Below are 19,865 nucleotides of genomic sequence, written 5' to 3'. Positions count from 1 at the left end.
CGCTTTATATTGCCAGCAATCACGATATCTCTGATTGGTTCTTTTGTAACTTGTACAACGAAAGGTTGTACACTTCTCACAAACGCACTTGAATAGGTGATGTGATTAATAGCTTTAATGGTGTATTAAAACAAACAAAATTAGATAACTTGTTGAAATATCTAGATGACAGGAACAGGTAGTCTAGGTGTTTAAGCAGGCCGTAATTGATACATCTTGACTACAAAACTTCTGTTGAGAATAATAATGTTCTCTTAAAAGTCTTGTCTTCTTTCTCTTTTTTGTATAAATGATTAACGTTGTAGTGTTATATATTAGTGATCTAGTTTACATAGTTTGCATAGGTCCATTTTTGTATTGAAGAAATCCCCTAATCAATCTCAGAATAAAGCAGAAGTTAAAAAGGAGAAAACATTTCGCTTAAAAAAATTTATTTAGTTAAACTTCATTATTTATTGTTGTAATTATGATTGTTAAAAGGGAGACGACGGAAATTATTCACATAGTTTTACTGTTTACTGTCAAATCACTTAAAGACTAACCGCTGACTCTTTTGGAATACATTGAATCAGATTTAAGATTCTTAAAGAGTTTATCATACTGTGAAAACTTTGAGGTTCTTTATTAGTGTGAGTGTAGGAAGAGAAAGAGTTATGTGAAATTTAAGTTTTTCATTGCTGAAATCATAAGCGAGTAGTATATTTAAGTGATATGAGTCAGTCAGTCAGCTACAACGTAGGACCAGGCACATATGTGCATCGGTCCAAGTTGCCATACCTCGTTAGTACAACAAGATGAACACCGGATTCATAGTAGTTAATTTAGTGGTGGTAGTATATAAAAGAAAGGTAATATATATAGATATGTATGTAAAATTACCTCACTACTGATTTTATAGAGCTTATATCAGTAATATAATTCATGTTTTATCATTAAGATGGGATTATGCAGATGTCTGTCATAATTCGAATGTATTTTTCAATAAGACTGAAAGTCTATCAAGAAGTTACTGAAACGTACAAAAAATTGGCAGACCGATTTGACCCAGTTTAGGGCCGATTAGTAATTTTTCACGCACGACCTCACAACATGATATAACACCTACTGATTTTTTAGACGATAACAGTTCACAATGATTATTATCATTATGGAAACAATAGATCCGTAAAATTTTTTGGAAAACTTTATATTTATTCAAGTGAAAACATCCAAAACATAAGGATCTATTCAATCTTGTATAATCAATAAAATCTCCACTAATTAAAAGCAAAATAACTGTTCAATGCTTTTCATTTTTGGGGTTATGTAGACTTTGAAGAGATCTAGAACAAAGATTTTAACAGAATAGCATAAAGGGAACTAACTGCAAGAATAGCATGAATTCAACTCATTTAGTTTGGTTCTTCGTCAGCTGCTTACAACCTGTAATATTTAAAAATTAGAATGAGTTTAAATTAATTACATGAAAAATTTCAGTTGGAAGTTATTTTAACGACACATTAGTATAGTACAGCAAGGGCGTAAATGATTATAATAAGCTGAATAAAATATTGTAATTATACATCTTAGATAAAACAACATTCTACAGAATTGATTGTAACATGAAATTGTTAGATTTAATCGAAATCGTTCAATGTTAGACCACTAGTAAAATCCTGGAAGCATTGTATGACAGTTTCATCCTGGTATGGGACTCTCCAGCAGTGAGCATCCACGATCCCACATGAAGATGTCAAGAGCTTCTAATTACTAAATTACTTACTTACTTACGCTTGTTACTCCCAATGGAACATAGGCCAATGACCAGCATTCTCCAACACACTTTGTCCTGAGCCTTCGTTTATAGTTCTATCCAACCTTCGTTCATTCTTCTCATGTCTGTCTCCATTTCTCGGAATAATGTGTTCTTTGGTCTTCCTCTTCTCCTTTGGCCTTCAGGATTCCATGTGGGAACTTGCCTTGTGCCTCAGTTGGCTTCTTGCTCTCCTCAATGTGTGTCCTATCCACTTCCAGCTCTTCTTCCTGATTTCTTCCTCCACTGAAATCTGGTTTGTTGTCTCCCACAGTAACTTGTTGCTGATAGTGTCTGACCAACGGATCCGAAGTATTTTGTGTATACAACTGTTAATAAACACTTATATCTTCTGGATGGTGGTTTTCGTAGTTCTCCACGTCTCCGTCCCATACAGTAGAACTGTGTTGACATTTGTATTGAAAATTCTGATCATGGTGTTGGTTGACAATTGCTTTGAGTTCCAGATATTCTTCAGTTGTAATTATGCTGCTCATGCTTTGCCGATCCTCGCCCTCACATCTGCATCTGATCCATCGTGTTCATCAATGATGCTTCCCAGATATGTAAAGGTTTCCACATCTTCGAAGCTTCTCCGTCAAGTGTAATTTGATTGGTGCATATTGTATTGTATCGGAGAGTCTTGCTTTTCTCTTTGTTTATATTGAGACCTACTGCTGCTGAGGTTGCTGCTACACTGGTCGTTTTCTCCTGCTTTTGTTGTTGCGTTTGTGATAGAAGAGCCAGATCATCCGCGAGGTCTAAATCGTCAAGCTGCATCCTGCCTGTCCACTGTATCCCGTGCATTCCTCCAGATGTTGACGTCTTCATGATCCAGTAGATCACCAGGAGAAAGAGAAAGGGTGAGAGTAAGCAACCTTGCCTTACACCGGTCTTTACTTGAAACGAGTCGGTGAATTGTCCTCCATGGACGATTTGCAGTTTAATCCATCATAGGAATTCCGTATGATATTGACTATCTTCTGAGGCACGCCGTAGTGTCGAAGAAGCCTCCATAGTGTTGTCCTGCCCACGCTATCAAATGCTTTCTCTTAGTCAATGAAGTTGATATAGAGTGATGAATTCCATTCAATTGATTGTTCCACAATGATCCGTAGAGTTGCGTTTTGTAATTACTAAATGCTTCTTAGTTTGTTTTTTCAAAAATAACTCTGTCAACTGATATCGAAAGTTCTAAAGTTAACTAAAAAAAGAATCTCTTTGAAAATATATTCAAATAATGTTGATAAGAAAGCTTAGCGTACAAAACGACTACCATTTCACTATGGGTAGCGGTATACACATACATATTTATGATAATTAGTAAATATGAAACCAATAATTCTTCGAATTTGTTACTTTGCGTAAAATGCATGGAAAGTAATCACTTCTACCACCACCACCGCCACCACCACCACCACTATCTCCACACCTCTTGAAGTCGATTCATATGCCGCGCAGCATGGATAATAATAATAATAATAATAATAATAATAACATGTTACTGTCTTTCTTTCTCGTCAGATTGGAAATGATTTTAATTGATGAAAATATAACAAAAACGGGAAAAGAAATATACATCTGGAAAACTGAATTCATTTTTATATATATGGTGATATGCACATACACACACACACTTTAAACGAATAAACCACTTGATTTTATCTCATTTTCTCCATTTTTTTAAAATGGTGGGTATGTTGTTTCAATGTATTAGTTACATAGCGCTATCAATAACAGAAATCTAATAGCAAAGCAACAGTTGAAATTCGCAAGATAGATAGATGTGTAACCATATCGAGTTTGTTACTTTTTGTGTCGTTTAAGTTCTACTGCTAAAAGAATCATGTTTTCAAAGTTCCAATCACAATTTTTAACTAGACCAACATTGTAAAACTACAAGTACTAGACGGTCATTTCATCCTACCGTAGAACTTCTCAGCAATTCGTACCCACAACCTTAGGCCTCACACGCGAATGTTTAAACTCTAGACCATTGAATTGGCACTTAACATAACCCTCGTTTATTGCCTGCAGTAGATAATTGAGCTCATTATTGACCAACTTCAAGGTGTAACTCCTAGAGTTCTAATAAGAATCAGTGATCAGCGGAGTTCAATCCGTGTAAGATGTGAAACAGCCATCTACCACAAGCAGTGGATGACGGTTTTTGAAATGTCAGGAGTGGGTTAAAGTTGGTCAATAACACCGTTGGATACCAGCTCACGATCGAGATTGCAGGTGCTTTGTCCGATCCCCGCTTGCGAATTAGTGTCTGTGGACTTCTGAAAGGTCCCAAACTAGGACGAAATGACCGTCTATCGCTTTCAGTTATTCAATGGTAGTCTAACATAGATCTGTTAGCGGTTTCAATGAAATTTAACAATCTCCACAACCCCATACTGACAATCATATTTTATCTGATAAGACAGACTATTATGATTAAACGGCTATATATCTATCTTGTTATTAATTTCCAATAGTAGACTGATTTAAACGGTTATAAGACTTGTAGATTGGTCCAACAAAATCACCTTATTAATTTTATCACATACAAATCAAGGTAATTCGCTTATATAAATATCAAAAGAGACAGAAAAACTTCAAACTTTGTTGGATCCGTAACTTCGAGAGAAGGATTGGATCCGGGGGCCGAGTCAGACAGGCCGAGATCAGATACGTGTCGGTGCAGTTGGGGGCTGGTTTCTTTGCTGCTTTGTGTGCTTCGGTGCGCGTTGTGGTTAGGTTACTGGACTCTGAACCGGGTCGATCGTGGGCGGTTTCAGCTATTAGTGTCGTGCAGTCAGCAGCGCGTGAGGACATGTTCCACGTTGCGTCAAGTGGCTGTACTTCCATGGTCTGGCGCGCGACGGCTAACTCAGAACGGACACGGACCATGGGAATCCGACTGTCTAATTAGAAAAAAGCATTGCGATGTCCACTGATTATGATTTCTGCCCAGTGCTCTAGATGTCAAAGTGAAGAAATTCAACAAGCGCGGGTAAACAACGGTAGTAACTATGACTTCAAGAACTCCAAACGATGAGAAACTACTACCCTTACAAAGAAACTTATGCATGTTGAACAAATTAGCTCAATGGATGTGTCAGTGTTAAAAGATAATTCCTTGAAAAAGCTTGGACCAGATTGCCAGGCGAAATGTTGAATTTACTACAAATTCATTCGCTGAGATTTTACAAATATATTATTCCTATTTAATGTCTTATCATAAGTGGTTTATTAATTTTTCAAAGTTAACATTATACTGATAATTGGAAATAGTTCAACTTTATAGCGTATATATATTTAAAAAAGAAAGCATCAAATTCACCATATTCTAAAAATATTACAACAATGGCTTCACGTGAATCTCTAATCAGCTTTGACATTGATTGCTCTTGTGATATTCTAGACGATTTCTTTATGATCCTTGAAGAGTTGATTAAGTCGGTGACAGTTAACTTGATTCATCAGTTAACTGATTTGACTTAAAATGTGAACCAATCCACTTCAACTTAGTGCATTGATTGTGCTTACTACAAAAAGTGGATTATCGAGTTTCGGCTTGAAGATAAAACTGGACACACCTAGCAAGAATAGAACTGAAATAAAACATTAGTTTTGCACTTCATGGTTTTAATCCTTTCTTTAGTTACTATTATTATTATTAGAGTGTTGAACAACTCCCCTAAATAAATAGTGTACTAGACATTCAACATATTTGAAGACAATGTTATCTATAATGGACATCAAATAACTGTAGACACTCTGTCAGGCATCAATACTATATCACGGCACTACTTAACATAAAACATTTCTTCTACTCTGTGTAATCAGTTTGTAGGTCTCATGCTGATCTAACTCTAAATGCAATCGAATATAATTTCCTTCTCAATCTTCTCCCTCATTTATCTTCAAATCATTTCATCAGAAGATACTTTGATGAGTAATAGTATTGTTTAGTATTGTTGTATCCATAATGTATATACATTGATGAACTCTAGAGAAACTTGAAAAACAAATGAAAACTTTATCATTTAGTTCCTTTTTTATTTGTCACTGTTTTTCTTCCGCGTACATGTATTGGTGTATTTATGACTCGGTCAACGTAGATTTTTATTTTTTATTTTTATTAAGTACACTTTACCCTGGTATGCATTATTGTTACATCTAACGTAGGTGATAACAAAGATTTCAACCAAGTTTTTTGGGAGTTATCAACTCACTGAAGAGATTGGTGGATGGTTGCTGAATTTCATGGATTGGTTGAAGTTAGACATTAACACCGTTGGATGCCGAACAGCCCAGTGGTCTATCGGTTAAGTTCTCTGGCTCGAGACTGGTAGGTCCTGGGTTCGAATCTCGCGAGTGAGGGATCGTTAATGTGCACTGCTGAGGAGTCCCATAATAGGACGAGTTGGCCGTCAAGCAATGCTTCCAGGTTTTCCATGATGGTCTAGCTTCAATTGACTCATGATTTCAACTATGATTTTTATTTTGTTGAAAATTTCAAATTGTACACTTAGAAACAGTCAATATAATAACGGATAACATATGTGTCTGTAAATTTGTCACACGTGAATGTTTAATATTATATTTAGTATCAAACATGTAACGGCAGATTTTCAACACATTCATGGGTCAGTGTTACAGATAAAAACATACTTTTCACTAACAATCTGATTTCATGCTAAACACATTCAATTCATTTGCTTCTCGCATCTAACTAGTTGGAATATGTTACAATAGCATATTTATAGAAAACACATGTAGACATGTTTAGATTATTGAAATGAAATTCCCAATGAACATCATACTTTTGTGTACAGTTATCGTTCACTAATTGAATGGAAAATATTCGAGACTACTAAATATCGAACTTCTATTAAACACGGAAAAAGGATTGTTATTCGCGCACCAGTTACTTGCCAATCATGAAGTTTTGTTGATCTCGTTCTAAATGAAATACGGATCTGTTGGTTAGGTGCTATATTGTATAAACGAAACACACGATTAGAAGAAGCAGATTGTGATTCTAATATAACTGTCAGCTCACATTTCCTCCTTTTGATCAGAAGGATAAATGTATTTATAGCAACAATTAATGTAACTTATTCTTCAGTTTGCTAATTAAAGTTTCTTTTTCACTTCTAACTCTTCGGTCGCGTAGGTAGCAGAGCAAGTTCAAGGGAAGTGTACGTATCTGAAATGGACAATAGTGGAATGTAACAGATCAATGAGATTAGGTTAAAGTAAAGGACCAAGGAAACACGATATTGATTATTCCTCATTAATGTATTCTTCAACTAAGTGTAAAATTTCATTAGTGTCACACAACTAGAAATTGTCAATTACCTATTTGTCATCAAACAGTGCGTAAATCTTCTCCTTAACTAAACGCTGTAGATTTATTTTACAGACGTATAAATATCAGTAACAGGTTGTGAAGATTGTTAAGTTTTTGATTGAGATCATGAATCGACCAATGTTGGACCACTGCTGAAAACCTAGAAGCACTGGACACACCGTTTCGTCCCAGCATGGGACTCATCAGCAGTGCGCATCTACGACCTCGCTTGCGGGATTCGAACCCAGGACATTCGGTCTCACGCACGAACGCCTAACCTCTAGACCACTGAAAAGATTTTTTGTTGTTTCCAAAAGAGTTATGTCTACAATAAGTAACAAATTCTTATTACCAACACACATACCCACATACTATATTTGTGAACAAAAAAGTAACCATACTAACTTAAAAAAGAAATGAATAACGCCAACATGCTCAATTAAATATGCCAATACTCTTCCCTTAATCCATTCATTTAAAATTAATTCTCTTTTTATGCATGAATTAAGATCCAAGTTTACGGTAGTAATAATAATAATAATACTAAATTTCAAAGATAATCTCTTTTCTCAAAATGATAATTGTCAAGAAAGGGAGAGATAAGAACACTTTTTCAAAAAAAATAAGTAGTATTTCAATATGTCTTAGACAGTGTACTCACATTATCCCTTTCAATAAAATTACTCTTGATCTAACGTGAAGAGTTTTAATCCAACTGTCTACCATACATCGATTGTATTTCGAATTTGTTGTTGTTATTATACACCCTGTCATCATCATCATCATCATCACTGCCAATTTTTATTTCACTAGTATTCCTTTTCAGTGTTTTTTCTTTTTAGTTAAAAATGAAAAGAAATACACAAATTATTGTTGAAATTGATGCAGATTAAAATAGACGGCAAGTGACAATTAAATGTTTAATGACAATAGAAGTCAAATATTTAACAGTTTCGAACATTTTCCATTCAATTAGTGAGTGATTTACTTCATATTAGAGTATGATGTTCATTGTGAATTTCATTTCAATCATCGAAAGATGTCTATATATGTTTTTTATAAATATGCTATTGTAACATATTCCAACTAGTTAGATGCGAGAAGCAAATGAATTGAATGTGTTTAGCATGAATTGAGATTATTAGTGAACGGAAAGATACTTGATATTGTACACATATTAAATAGTGATAAATAGACACACTACAGATTCTCAGACATGTATCGTATCCCCATATTGTTCTATCATCTGTTCAAAGAACCACTCTATCTCCTATCACAATATGAATTGTCATATTATTTTAATGATTGATTTCAGACTACTATTCCTCAGTTAATTATTTTCATTAAATAAAACCTCAAATCTTTCATCTAGCATTAGGTAATTAGGTCATTATGATTGGTAAAAATAATAACTACATTAAGCAGAAGGAGTAGTAATAAAAAGATTATTCAAATAAAGGTATTACTTGAAGAAATTTCATCTCTGGTGACATTTGAAAGTATTTTACCTCAGATATCTGCTTAGATATAAAGTTGATAGATGTTTCAATACTGCATTGCTATAACATTTCTTAATACTAATGTTTTTTGGTAATATTACCCAAGAGTGTTACTCAGAACTGAAATTTCGTTCTATTTGAGATTCATCAGTTAGATATACCTAAATTTCGGTATTCATGTCTTCACTGAATCTCGAACTCAATCCCTTTCATTGCAAACGTTCAACGAGTCATTTATCAAACCACTGAATGCATATCAAAACTATAGTTCATGAGGAAAGAATCTCCTAACATCACTTAGTGAAACAATAATTATTAGCTCCAGTCATAAACACTCTTGAAATGAGTTTCTCAAATGTGTAGTATATAGAGTTATGAAAGTTATTGAATTTTATAGTTTTACATCCTGAACTAACCATGCTGAATGTGAGAAAAATTTCAACAATCCCAGTAGATAATAATCACTCAATGTTGTGAACTGAGTGAAGTTAGAAATGTCATCAACAAGATTGTGAAGTCACCATAAGACCTGAAGTCTATGTGCCTTTGATTTCTAGTGCCATTGACGAATCCCGTAATAGAAAACAAACAGTTTCCCAGTATTTCTTAGCTTTTAATAATTGTCTAACTTGTGGAGATCTCTGATGTTACACAAAAAAGATCCCTAAAGTCAACTGATTCAAAAGTGAAACATTAATTGATCAATAAAGTTATTTGTGATTTATATCACTGAAATAAAAAATTCTGACCAATGTATTGTAACCTAAATGTCTCAACGAGAATTGAAGCGACTGAATTCAAGTCTATGAATAAGGTTTAGCACTGAGCCCCATTTATTAGATTATATGTTTCTTAAACTATTTTCAATTGATAACGGGAATAAAGCCTTAAATTAAAATCAGAAGGGGTTTTGTGGAGATTTCAGTAATTTTATGGTCGAACTCATGAGTCAATTGAAGCTAGATCACCATCGAAAACCTGGAAGCACTGGACATCCGTTTCGTCCTATTATGGGACTCTTCAGCAGTGCGCATCCACGATCCCGCCTCGTGAGCGAGATTCGAACCCAGGATCTACCAGTCTCGCGCCAGAGCACTCATGATTTCAACTATGAAAATACTGAAATCTTCACAAAACCCCTTCTTATAGTAATCATATGCTCACTAGTGACTGACTTCAAGAGATATTTCCTGGATTTCTAATGAGAAGCAGTGACCAGTGGAGTTCAACCAGGTCTGTTGTGAGATAACAACTCATTGAAGACATTGGTGAACGGTTGTTCAAACTTCGTGGATTGGTTGAAGTTAGACATTAACACTGTTGGATGCTGGCGAGCTCAGTGGTCTATCGGTTAAGGGCTCTGGCGCGAGACTGATAGGTCCTGGGTTCATATCTCGCGAGTGGGGGATGGTGGATGCGTACTGCTGAGGAGTCCCACAATAGGACGAAGTGGCCGTCAAGCAGTGCTTCCAGGTTTTCCATGGTGGTCTACCTTAGATTAAAATTGAACTATTCACAAATTCACTATAATGAAAAATTGTTTCATGTCACTCCCTGTTATGTTTTTTACTTCTATTGCTAATCTGAGTTTTTTGTTTCACATTTTTACGTTTATTTTATTCATACAGTTCGAGAATTCATCATGTTTGGCAGAGACTTTTCTTATCATTATTGAATGAGTAAAATGTATTGACTGAATTGAAATATGATACTAGATCGATAAAGAAAAATAGTTACTATAGAACTGAATTAAGTAACAATATGCAACCACATAGTTACTTTTTTTAAATTATAGGAGAACTGTTTGAATTTGGAAAATATTAGATAACTGTTTTACCTTGGTTTTAGGATTATTCAGTAGTGTATATACCTACAATTCTATGAGAGAACGAGCTCACCACTGTATTAATTTATGTTTGATACAATACTACTGAGCTGTTGAATTAACTTACAATTGCCACCAGTCCTCCAAACTTGTGAAAGTTAGTCTTATCAAGCTGAGGAGATTTGAAGAGTCACATGACCTGGTCATCGTTATCATCGAATGATTACTCGTAACTGGTCACATCATTATGTCAGTAATACTGAGGTACAGTAATATGTAGCTGAGTGAGTAAGTTACAATTTACTTCTCCTAACAGTCTCGAAACATCGTATTAGCTGGTATAAACTTAATTTACGAGAGTCATCTTAAAGGCTTAGTAACACTGAAATTCAGTGTAACCTGTTAACGGATAGTCAGTTTATGGAATACTCCTATAATATGAAAGTTTTTCAGCACTGGTACATGTTGGTCTATTCAGACTCCTTAGTTCCAGTCCTAAAGACTATTGAACTCAGAAGCTTAAGATGACTCAGAATAGAAAGCATTGAAAATCATGTCACACTCTTCTAGTAAATTCTTCATAAACTTCAAATGAAACTTCTCAATGTTAAGGAAATCTATCCTGGCTGTGTTAGATTATTTATCACCTTATTTATTTAAATACTGCTATTATTCATTTCTTCAGTTGTGATACTGAATACTTCCCCCTTTTATTTTTTCATAATGCTACCATCCTGATACGCCTAGTCAGTCATACATGACTTCGCAAGGGAATGTATATACAATGTTGATTAAAAGTGCAACGTAATTTTCTGAAAGACAAACATCTATATTTATGAATAAGCTGTGCAAATATTTTCTTTTCAGGTCGATAATAAAAGCTCCATACTCACACTTGGTTTTCTCACTCAAGTAATAGGTTTGGTTTGGTTGTCTATAGGAAACTAAAATATCAGTGTCGAGCTCGGACAGTCACAGAATATAACATACCCAAATTTCGAATAGATGGCAAATACTACTACTCACACTATTCCTACTACTATTACGACTACTACTACTATTACTACTACCATAAATTTCAGTTGATCGGTGTTTCTGTATTTTTATACCTATCCACTTGTGATCCAAGCATTCAACACTATGAATACGCAACGCTTACTGAAAATGCTCATTTAAATGACCGTTTATTTATCAAACAGACCAGTTATTTTTCAAAGCTGAAATCATGAGTCGATTGAAGCTAGACCACCATGGAAAACCTGGAAACACTGGACGGCCGTTTCGTCCTATTATGGGACTCCTCAGCAGACCAGTTATTTAAATTTTTTCGAATTACTAATTATTTCATGATGATTAAGCTAATACAATAGTCAGTTGACATGATCATATTATTTGGTCAACAACGTTAACCGAATTCTTTTGATTATATTTTCTTCATAGACAAAAAGCATCTAGACTCGACGTCATAGTGTACTTTTATTTGACATTAATTCATTAAAGACAGTTTGTATAATGTTATGAACCTAGACTATCTGTTAATAGATACGCATTAGTAGAGTATCCATGCTATCTCAAGTCTGATATACTCAGGATTACAGTTAACAGTTAGTTTAGTTACAGAATAGCTTAACGATAACGTCTCGACCTATGTTAGTAGTTGATAAGGATTAGATTAGTTCGATAAGTTTTGAGCCTTGGATGAGACCATAATTTATGAACGACCTTCGAGGGATGCTAAAGTGATCCTCAGAATGTCCACCCACTAACTACGACTAAATGAGTGATAGAAACCAGCATGAAGAATTAGAATTAGGATTTAAAGTTGATGGTTAAGGTTAGGAACTAGATTTATAATTTTCATCACGAACTAACATCAGTTAAAAATGCCAAAACTGTATATTTAACCAAATGGATGAATGTATTCCGTGCCCAAAATCCAAGACTTGTTATCTTATGTTTGATTGGTTTGTCCATAAATTATAATCTCGCCAATAACTCCAAAACATAGACAGTTACATGCCAATAAAATTGTTTTTTTTTCTTGGAAAAAATCAATAATCAAGTAATAAAACCATAATTTTAAGGGGGTTCAAATAAAACATTTTTCTAACGTTTTAAATGCTTCTGAAAAAAAGCAATAAATTGGGTGACGACAATACTTTTTACAAATAGCTATATTTATTACCCTTGTATGGTAATCTTTTTTAGTGTATGTGTATGCCTGCATATGTAAGTATGCATGTGTTTAGATAATAACAGACAAGACACAAAATACTTGGTTGCTATCGCATTTGAACATTCAACCAAGTAGTATTGATAAATAGATCATCTGTGTTTATATTTAAAGTATAAGGTTAAAGTACTTTATAATAGATAATGTCAACGTACCATCAATTGTCAAAGTTTGACATTTATATCAGAATTAATCGTTTCTAAAGTTATGAAAATTTATCCTTGAAAGTCTTATTGAAGACAAGGAACATTTTGGAAGCCTTTTTCTATTCAAAACCTTTGAAATACTTCAGTAAATTCCAAAAGCTAATGTATTTGAGCTATTTCTCAATTTGATTATTCACACACATAGATATAAAAGTCATTTCTAATATTTTTTAATAGTTGGATTCCTGAGTCGACTTAAACTAGACCACCATTGGAAACCTGAAAGAACTGGATAGCCGTTTTGGCCTTATACCAACAAAATAACTCAAACGCTCACCAATAATGATATAGGCACCATATCGGTTAGTGGTTTTCTGGACTCAGTAACTCATTGGGTAATGAGATGGCATTTGAGGCTAAAGGCGCCAAATTTGAGTCCCTACGTGAACAGTAACACTGAGGTTTAGATACATAATGATTATTAGTCCAAAATAGGATGAAACGTGCTTCGTAGATTACACTACTAGCCACAATCCATCTACCCTAAATAATTTTTGACAAAATGACTATACTGAAGCGATCTTCACAGGATGCTCTTATACCAACGAATATTAAACAAAATTCACTCCTGATTACCAATTATGGAATAATTTAAAGCTCTACCAACAATAATATAAATAAGCAAAGATGGATAATGGCTAGCAGTAGAATCCAGGACGCGCGTTTCGTCCTATTTGGGACTCGTCGCCAATTAGAGACTGACCAGTTGCAGTCCTAACACATCGATGGGAAGATTCAAACAAACAATACTAAATGAAATAATAAAAATATCTAATGGTTAGGTAAAACCATTATGTCAAACTTGAAATATAAACCATAGTGAATAATTCTAAGATATTCTTCAAGTAGTTAAAATCACTACAATACCTACAAGTATTCCTTGAACAATGAACTCTTGATTTTTTTGCATTTATTAGTAAGATATATTTACTGTTTTGTAGAAAGTGTATAATATGTAGGAGCTGATGCTATGTCAAGCCCACATAGGTTATTTTAGCCTCTGGACAGACCAATCTATTCCTTCTCAAGTCACATTTTACCCTGTCACTTATTCGCTTATCAACCATGAGGGTTTTTATGTAAGCGTATGTGTATGCATTTCTTATCTGATTCATCACATGTTTGTAACTTGTTCGATTATAAATATCGATTCATGCTTGCTTGAATCGGGTTGGCTCATTCGCCTTCTCCACTGCACGTTATTTAGTTTCGCTTTCTACGCTCCGTCTCCTTGACTGTCTGTTCAGACCAACTGTGGTTTGAAATATACGCATTCAAACTTCATTCACGTATTTGATTTATTTAACTCCATTATTGAATTACGCGAGTTAAGTCGATAACTTTATACGCGGATCGGAGGAATGTGTTTCGATAACAATCATAAACGATCTAACTGGAGTCGGATTTCGGGCCACGGAAAATACATAAAAAGGCTTTAACTTGTAATTATCATTTTCATATTTAATAATCATTAATACAAGGGAAAACACAAGATAAGAATGTCAAGCTGGATACGTTTGAGGTGATCAATCATAAATTTCTTAGTCTTATAGAAGTTGTGTTTCTACACTAATCAATACATGAATTTTAAAACTGGTTTCCTTGGAATATTGTATTTGGAGATTTAGCATCCTCAACATCGGGTTTGATTCCACTAATTATCAACAGTTCCCGTGGAATTTCAAGTATTCCTTACTAACGAATACCAGCTATCATGAAATCTTGGTCAAGTAGGGTTTCCTGTAAAATTCTTTCAACCATTTATCATGTAAGCATTGTGAGGTATAAGTTGATGACACCACTACATAGAGATGCAACAAAATGTCTCTCTGTCAATTTTCAAATTTTTTTTCATTGCAACATAAACGAAATGTAGATAAATTGCGGGTTCACAGAGGTAAAACTACTTGCCTTAATGACACCTGTAAAGAAGAACTACAGCTCATCCATGATTTACTAAGTGAAAATGGCAATCCGAAAAAGTTCTTGATAAAGCACACATCGGTAATTGATCGTAAGGAAAATTTGCCTACAGTACCATAAAAGCCACTACTCATGAAATAGCAATGCAAAGTTGATTTAACCAGTGAAATATATAAAGATAAATCTAGAGTGAATACTTAACACTACAAGATGTTCTCCCTCTTCCGCCAGTCAGTTATTAGTGAGCCCAAGAAATAAAGATAAACCGTTTAGTTCTTCTGCTCCCATGTGTATTTACCATTTCACCTATCTCTAGGGAGCTAGTTATATAGTGTGTACAAACTGGTAATTACGTTGTTGCATTTCTGAGCATTACCCTGTATAATTGATCAAAGGATAAAAAAAGCAATCAGAAGCTCTATTCTGTAACACTTAATCTATACTAGTCACTGGATCTATAAAAGAATCCTGTCAAACCTCTTTTATACTTTTAGAGCCAGTATTTTACATACAAAGGAAACGATAAGAATACATAACAATAAACCTTATCTTCATTCACAGAAAAGGTTTATACAGCCTCTTTATTTACTCTTACATTACAATTAATTACTTTTACGTTTATGAAAATATCTTTACAGTTTTATTTTACATTATTGTCTAATTTTATAATTACGTAACCTGAATTAATACCCTAATTATCGTATATTTTTGGTTCGTTGCACCCATCTCATAAATATGAATTTTTTTGGCTTTCTATCCAATGAGTTACTAATTTAATATCGTAAATAGAGATTTATTATAAACAAAGATAGATAGTGGCTAGCAGTGGAATCCACGACGCGCGTTTCGTTCTATTTAGGACTCGTCATATGAATGTACCTGCATCTCAGAGTTGATGTTCACTCTGGGACTTGAACACAGTACCTTTCGCTTCAAACGCCATTACGTTATCCACTTAGCTACTGAGTCCTGATAGCCACTTGGCTGTGCTTGAGATGCAGGTACATCCAGCTGACGAGTCTCAAATAGGACGAAACGCGAGTCCTGGATTCCACTACTGGCCGCTATTCATATTTGCTTACCATGCTTATGAATTAAGGCTATATTGAGGCAATATGCACAGTATGCACATATGCCAAATAGAGACTGACCAGTTGCAGTCCTAAACATCAATGGAAAGATTACAAAAAGCAATACCAAGGGAATATAAAGATTTATTATTATATTAATCTACTACCATTAAGTTTGTATGGATTTTGTACCTAATTTCAAAAACCTAGTAAAGAGCCTTGGTGAAAAACTAGTTGAAAAAACAATGTTTCTCCTAATTTTCTGATTTAATAAATTATTATAACCTACAAGTAAAAGGTAGTCTGAAAAAATTTCCTGTTAAGAATTGAGACAACATGAAACTAAACATGATAAGGCAAAATATCATGCCTCCAAGCATTGCTTTCAGTGAACATATGTTGTTTTAGAAAGGATGTTGAAGAAAGTGCAACTTATAGGACTAATTTACAGCTTATTATTGCCCATATTTTTATTACATAATTACCAAACAACTAGACTACCATGTTTTCATATTCTTTTTATTGTAAGATTCCAGTTAATCTATTAACTATTAACAGTATGGTGATTTGTGAAGATTGTAGTATTTTCACAGTAGAATTCACGAGTCGATCTAAGTTAAACCACCATTGTAAACCTGGAAGCACTGGACAGCCGTTTCATCCTAGTATGGGACTCCTCGGTAGTGCTCATCCACGATCCCACACGTGGGACTGGGACCCAGGACTTTTGTTCTCGCACGCGTGCGCTTACTAGGACGTAACGGCCCTCCAATGCTTTCAGTTTTTCAATGGTGGTCTAACTTGTATTGACTAGTGAGTTATTAACTATTATTATACGTTTTATTAGTTTTAAACTATTGCTAATCATTTATTTATCATCTGCCCAGTTTCGCTACCGATTTCAGCCTGTAATGTGTATTACTATGATTCTCTACTTCATAATATGATGTAGTTGGTTTTCTAATGTATATAAACCAATTAGTGCATGAGATGGCTGTTAGGCTCGTTAGTTGAAATATAACATAAAAGCTTGGCTGCAGTTTTCTCTTCAAACACAAGTCTGGGAGATATAAGAAGGCGAGAATGCCTTATCAGGAGACCAAAAGGAGTTGAGCTTACATAAGCTTGGCATTCCGTATCTTGCATTTGTCAGTATTTTTCCGTTCATTTAGTTAATCATTAGAGCATATAAGAATGTAATTTCCATTAGGGAATTCATTTTACTCATCTCAACAGATCTACATATATCTTCTGTGAATACATCTAGTCTGGCGCACCCCAACTTATCGGATGAATAAATAAATAAACTCATACATGCAGCATTCACCCATTAAATAAACAAACATTACGAAGCAGATATGCTACAAACTCACGAGCATCTATCTGATTTCAAAATAAACACTTACTTACTTACGCCTGTTACTCCCAATCGAGCATAGGCCAACGACCAACATTCTCCGACACACCCTGTCATGAGCCTTCCTTTCTAGTTCGATACAATTTTTGTTCATTCTTCTCACGTCTGTCTCTATTTCTCGGAATAATGTGTTCATTGGTCTTCCTCTTCTCCTTTGACCTTCACGATTCCATGTGAGGGCTTGTCTTGTGACGCAATTGGGTGATTTCCTCAAAGTGTGTCCTATCCAATTCCAGCGCTTCTTCCTCATTTCTTCGTCTACTGGAATCTGGTTTGTTGTCTCCCACAGTAAGTTGTTGCTGATAGTGTCTGGCGAACGGACCCGAAGTATCTTGCATAGACAACTGTTAATAAACACTTGTATCTTCTGGATGATAGCTTTCGTAGTTCTCCACGTCTCCGTCCCATACAGTAGAACTGTCTAGACATTTGTATGGAAAATTCTGATGTTGGTTGATGTTCTTCGGTTGTTCAAAAAATAAACAGTTTAAACATTTAAGCAAGTAATCATGATTCAAATCAACATATCTCCTAAATATCAATATCAATATACCTCTTGACAATCTTCAAAAAAATAAACATAATTTTATGTCTGGAAAATAAGTTGATTAGATTTATATTACATTACCTGTCATGCACAGAATTGTATATTTTTTGTATTTTTTTGTATTTTTTTTCTCTTACCTAAGCAACTAAATATTTTCTTAGAGACACAATAGAAAAAACAGAAGAGAATAACAAAATGAATAGATTGATTTGTTCAATGTACAGTTGACATTAAGTACACATATTTATATCCAGTTTTCAAGTACTTTGTTTATTTACTTATCTGAAAAAAGATTTGGAACAATCTTCAAAGTTGATGATTCAATTAAAAAGTGGATAAACAAATCATTTGTTGTTGTTACTGTTGTTGTCAGGTGCCTGAAGAAAGAAAATGATACTTTTATTTTCACATCATCATCATCAAAGTTTTTTTTTCTAAATGATCTAAATAAAATAAGTTAAATATGTTAATATCTAATCATAAATATGTAAAATCGGTGAGATTGCAATTTATGGACAACCTCTGAGGGACACCAAAATGATCCTGAGAATGTCCATCTGTTATATCTAGAGTTTCGATTCTTACTATGCCGCGTACTACTAGACTACTTGAACGATCGAACTCGCAACGTCGCAAAAGAGAAAACAGAAGACTAGTAGGTACGAATTTTATTCTCCAAACAGTGTCAAGTATATTGCAAAAATCTCATGTATTTATAGTTTTCTGGCTGAAAGTAAATAATCATTTCGGACAGCCAATAGGCACATAAGGGGTCATTCTTATTCATCCAATAGGGAAGCTACACGTCGACATTCTAGAATATTCCCCTAGTGGTGATTGGATGGGATGTCTTCGGCTCTTTCTGAGCTTCCTGAGGCTTCCTTGAGTTTTGCCAACGAGCCATACTTACACCATCTGATAACTACGACTAAATGAGGGTTAGAAACTAGTATGAGGAATAAGTATTCAGATTTTCAGTTGGTGGTTGAGGTAAGGAACTAGATTTAGGGTTTTTATCACCAACTGATATCAGCTATAATGCCAAAACTGTATTTAATCAGATAAATGACTGAATTTCTTTCGAAAATCCAAGACTTGTTATCTTATATCTGATCAGTTCATTCATAAATTACAGTCTCAACTTCATAGAAATTTTAAAAGAAATCGATTAATCACAGTTAAATATGATAAGTGTATTACTGAAATAGTTAAGTAAGTAATTATTTTCCTTGATTCTTTCTTCTATAAATTTGAATGAAAACTAACGTTCATTGATTTTTATCAGAAAGGAATTCTGTGGAGATTGTAATAATTTATTAGTTGAATTTATGAGTCGACTAAAGCTAGACCACCTTGGAAAACCTGGAAGCATTGGATGGCCGTCCCATCCTAGTATGGGACTCCTCAGTAGTGCACATCTACGATCCTACTCGCTTAAATATCTATCATGGACAATGGCTATAATCCTCTCTCTCCAAATAATCAATTTATTATAATTGATGAATCAGACTTTTTTGTTACTAATTGTATAAATTTTCCTGATTCACATTTGTTTTTATTGATTAATTAATTATGTATATATATTAATCTGAATATTTATGTACATATTCACTTGGTATTGTTTGCTTGTATCTTCCAATTGTTATTTAGGACTGAAATTGATCAGTGCCTTGTTGGCATATATACATTCTGTGCGGACTGCTTCGATAGTGCCTCAAGTCCATCTTTGCTTAAAAAGCTTGTGACTTAAAGCAATATCGAGGCAGTCCGCACAGGATGTATATATGCCAACAAGAGACTGATCAATTGCAGTACTAAACAACAATGAGAGTAAACAAGCAAACAATACCAATGAATTTAAACTTCACCTCATTGAACAAGCAAGTGCCTATCAGGACTCAGTAACTAAGTGGATAACGTAATGGCGTTTGAAGCGAACGGTACTGGGTTCGAGTCCCAGAGTGAACATAAACTCTGAGATGCAGGTACATCCATCTGATGAGTCC

The sequence above is a fragment of the Schistosoma mansoni genome, chromosome 3, assembly GCF_000237925.1.
Source record: "Schistosoma mansoni strain Puerto Rico chromosome 3, complete genome".
NCBI lineage: Eukaryota > Metazoa > Platyhelminthes > Trematoda > Strigeidida > Schistosomatidae > Schistosoma > Schistosoma mansoni.
The sequence above is the reverse complement of the archived record's forward strand: the minus strand, read 5'-3'. Positions refer to the sequence as shown.